The sequence below is a fragment of the Lepisosteus platostomus genome, chromosome 2 (assembly GCF_059453375.1).
Source record: "Lepisosteus platostomus isolate fLepPlt1 chromosome 2, fLepPlt1.hap1, whole genome shotgun sequence".
NCBI lineage: Eukaryota > Metazoa > Chordata > Actinopteri > Semionotiformes > Lepisosteidae > Lepisosteus > Lepisosteus platostomus.
This window is the reverse complement of record NC_142612.1, coordinates 47,744,153-47,749,061: the sequence shown is the minus strand read 5'-3', so window position 1 is coordinate 47,749,061 and position 4,909 is coordinate 47,744,153. Positions and strand designations below refer to the sequence as shown.

General features: G+C 38.9%; 1 pseudogene; it reads left to right on the top strand.

The window, feature by feature from the left end:
• Positions 1-1,623: 1,623 nt before the first annotated feature.
• LOC148676407 (uncharacterized) lies at positions 1,624-2,313 on the top strand (annotated as a pseudogene).
• Positions 2,314-4,909: the final 2,596 nt, after the last annotated feature.

Sequence of the window (4,909 nt, the reverse complement as noted above, 5' to 3'; positions counted from 1 at the left end):
CAAGTTGTTTGAATCGCCACAATTCAAATAGAGAAAAAAGAGCTGACTGACAAGATTTAAGATGTGGCTGTCAATGTTGGATTAAAAAAAAACACATTGCCCGACGTTAGTTGCATTGCTTGAAAAATAATTTTATTTCGAGAGACTGGATAAGTAATTCAAGTGTTTTTTAACTTCTTGAAAAACAAGTAATAATTTAACAATATGTGCAAATGTTTTATGATATGTTGCTGTTGTGATTGTCTGTGTGAAAATAGTTTTGTGGTGTTTGTATAGATGAAACATTCCTAAAATGTATAAATTAACAAAATTAAAGACAATTAACATCTGTGGAATTCACAAAGGCCAGTGGAACAAACAATTCTCCCAGATATCCAACTGTTGCCCATCACTCAAGAGATACCCTGGATTCTCTCCAGACACAGCTGTATGGGCTCCATCATCCAGGACAGGAGGCTCTACTGTACACAGAGAGGGGCGGGAGGGGGGGGGACAAGCTGATACATACTCTTATAGTTTGATTAATAGGAAATATAATAAAAAAATATAGTACTAAAAATAAGATTCACAACAGAGACTGTCAGAAGATAGGACACAGCGGCTCAGACACCCGCTGAATGGAAAGGGGCACTTTAATGTTCTGTACGGCTAATATTAAAGCCAACACTTTAATATTATTTTCTGTATGTTTAACAATAGTGGGTACTGGCCTAATTTGGCCCTGCACCCTCTCTTAGGTGTTAATGTGTTGTTGTTAAGTGTGAATTTTTACCTGTTTCCCTGAGGTCTGGCTTTTTTTCTGGAAAACCATAACTTTGGTCTTGTCCAGATTGACTGTCAGCACCCAGGTCTGACAGTGCTGCTCCAGCAGTGCCAGGTTCTGCCGCAGCCTCTGTTCTGTGGGCGACAGCAGGACCAGGTTGTCTGCAAAGAGCAGGAACTTGATTTCTGTAATTAATGCAGATCAGAAAATCAAGGAACAAAACAATTATTGCGCCCGGCTCCTCCATGGGCTTTGAAATGCTAATGCGTTGGTTTAACAGTCCGGGTGTGGCAAGCCTCTAATGTCTCCCAACTTCGGTAAAAGGAACCTGCCTTTCATTGGAAGACAATGAACACATTCTAGCCGTACATGAGAATATAGCATAAATACACCAAGGGATTGGGTGAGCTCCCATCACAAAAAAAACTGCAAGCTTGCACTACAGCGACCATAGTACAGTATGGAGACCAAGACCTTTCACGGGAAGAGACGGGGTGCTTCTGCTGCCCCAGCTTCCAAAGAGCGAAGGGTAAGAAAATACAGCAGGCTTCATCTGAAATACGCGATTATAGCGCAAATTACAAGGTATTATTGCCGTTTTGAATTTGACATTCAATTATAAATATTTCTTCGTAGTCTGTTCTTCAAGAAAACACCGCACGGGCGAAACGATCTTTGAAATCTACCACCAGGACAGTAAAAAAGAAAGCGGTAAGATGGATAAAAAGAAAGGTTTATTTTGACGTCTGTTCCGCGACTGATGAATACTACTGTGTGACTTTATTTCTTACATGAATTATGTTATTTTGTCACAGGCTGTGGGTCTCTGCTCTCGGCCACTGGCCAGTGTGCCAACCTGTAGAAGCAGCACCTGTATGGAGACTTTTCGGCAGCAGCGGGAGCAGTACGACGCATTACTGGGGAGGTTTGGGAGGCTAGAGACACTCCTGAAGATGCAAAAGAAGGAGACAGTATGTTCTGGCAGTCAAACAGTTGAGCAGCTGTCTCCCGATCAGTGCCTCTCACCGCCACTCAGGTTGCAATTCCTGGTAGAAGCTCTGCCCCCTGCAGAGCACACACCGCCTCAGGACACTCCATCCTGGCTTCTCCGCTCACCACCACGCAGGAATTGGTTGATGCTGTCCCTGCCGTCTATCTCCCCTCAGGAAGCACCGTTTACAGAGCGGAATTCACAGACGCCAGTGGGACGAATAATTCTCCCAAATATCCAACTGTTACCCATCACTCAAGAGAAAGAGGGGGGGTTGTACTTGCAGTGCATCGGTATAGATGGGGAAGCCAGAGCCAACCGCTACGCCGCCCTCATGTTTCGAAATCTTGTGACTTTTGAAATTTACTGGGGGTGGACCACATCTGTAAATTTCGATGGGTCCAGAGGCAAAAGTGACTTGCCTTGCAATCTCCGGGAAACCATTAGTAACACGGTGAATCGGAGATTCTCAACACTTACTTCGCGCGACTGGAAAATAATTTGTGATCGGATCAACTAAATGCTTCGAAGAAGGAGGCGCTCTTTTCCTCTAGTCTAACAGTCTGTCCACAAACAAAACATTCCCGTTAGACAAGAGGAATGTAAAAAAAACAGTTACTTGTTGTCAATGAAAACCGGTGTGTGTGTCTCTCTCTGCTGGATGTCTCTCTTTCTCTCTGCTGAATAAATAAAAGCATTTTATTAAAAACGCGTTTGTGTTTGTCTGGGTATTTACTGTGTAATCTGTGGTCCTTTTAACTGTTTTTACAGCTACTGTATTGTTTTGAGATGCCACTTTTAAAGGTGATATGTAAAATAAAGTTTTTTATTATTGTTATAGAGAAACATGATCAGATTTTCCCTGGTTCAGAAAAAAAGATCTAAAGTATACTAGTTTGTCAATCTTCTCATTCCCTCTTTGCTAAATGGCTTTTCATACTAATCTGATCAATCTAACTGCCTGTTTTCTGTGCTTTCTCTATCCTTTAAAATAAATTATTATTCCACAATGCAGGGTATTACATGGCCAGTATCACAGGCCAGTTCACAGATTTGCATGCATAATTTAATTTTGAAAGCCACTGAGACATCAGGTACTACTGTTGTATTTATGAAAAAGAAACAAAACAAAAAGCATACGAATAACTGTGCCATCCTACTCCTTAGTTAATACAATTGATTATTTATAAACAGTTAACATTGTTAGCAAAATATTTTGAATTATATTTTGCTCTGTTTTTTCTTTGGTTTTGTATTTAACTTATTATATGATAGTCAGATTTAATGTATATTTGAACATTGAAAATGTATTTTTACAAGATGCGGGGGAAAGTGCAACAACTTATTACAGTGCTAAATTCAATATTATTGATTACTAATAGTTTATGCAAACACCTAACTTTCTTAATTAGATGTATTTAAAACGGTGAACTACATGTAACATAACATTCAGAAATACAATCGAAAATAGTTTTGTGGTGTTTGTATAGATTAAACATTCCTAAAATGTATAAATTAACAAAATTAAAGACAATTAACATCTGTGGAATTCACAAAGGCCAGTGGAACAAACAATTCTCCCAGATATCCAACTGTTGCCCATCACTCAAGAAAAGGAGGGGGGGTTGTACTTGTAGCGTATCGGTATAGAAGGGAAAGCCAGAGCCGACCGCTACGCCGCCCTCGTGTTTGGGGTGCTTATCATTCTCAGTGCATAACAAGGAAGATTAACATAAACATAAACATAATCTCATGGTTAAATAGTCAAGTCTAGCCATGTGTGAGTCTAGTCTCACAGAGCTTCAACAATAGATGACAACTTGTGAGTCAGATTAAGAATGAATAAAAGCATTTCATTAATAACGCGTTTGCGTTTGTCTGGGTGCTGACAAATTAAAAAACAATTACTTTTTGAAAATGAAGAACTGTGTGTGTGTCTCTCTCTCTGCTGGCGTTTGTAATCGTTTTCATTTTTAAATACATTTTAGCAAAGTAATGTACCATAAAAGTATTGTGAGACATATTTGGGTTAACATGTTCAGTGTTCAGTGTGTGGTAATTTGTTTGGTACGAGTGAAGTTTTATTTAATCTCTGACCTAGGGAAAAGTTTTATTTTTTCAAAGAAATGTTTGTTAAAAAAAAAGTCATGGCTCCGGCTGGATTCGAACACCCAATGTATGATGTATACATCAGGAACCTCACCCACAGCGCCACCAGCAAGGTCACATGAGGAGTGTTGAAAAAGCCCTGGAGAAACAGTGTCATTAGTACTATTCTTGTGTTGCGGTACATGAATATAATTATATCGTTATTAATTTATTTAGATACGCGATTCCATATTATATTCCCTTTTAATCAAATTCTAAAAGTATGCTTGTTGACTCCGGTATCACATTAGTTAAAGACTTCGATGCTTAAAATGTTTAGGGAGAAATGGAATACTGGTGTGTATTTTTTCTTTAAAGTAGCAAGACCAGCCATTTACTGTATGTTTATGTTCCAAAATTAATATCGTTTATGGCCTTCACATGCGTTACAGTATTCTTTTTATGCACAGCTACTAAGATTTCCCTTCAGTGGTAAAATTCCATATAAATATTCAATACTAAAACGGGCACAGTAAAGACATTTAAATCTTTCTACGACCGACCAACCAGTGCCCCTGTTGGTCAACCAATCACGTACCGCAGTGTTTTGCGTCACGATGCGCGAGGCTGTAGCCAATTACCCGCAGCACGTGTCTGTGCCGCGTACTTTGAATGGCTGCATCTGTATTTAGAACAATTTAATAAATGAATTACACAACTAGAAAACGTATTAAACAGTTTTGAAGAACACATAATAGGTAAGTTACAAACAAAATGAGAAGCACAATTTTTAAAAAGATAATATGTATACTGATAGAAAAAGAAAAACATTTTCTGGAATGAGAATATTATAGTTATAGCTTATGTGGTTTCATGAAAAGTTGTCAATTTGGTTTAAGCCCTCTGACCAGCAATACAGTTTGTGCAGTGAGGCATTTCGAATTGCAAATCACACGAAAGCTTGTTAGGTTCACTTTTACCCAACGAGGTCCAGGTGGAACAATGCCTTATCAGGTTACCTTTAAAAAGCCCTTAATTCAAAGCTTAGGTCACTGCAAGAAAAAGGC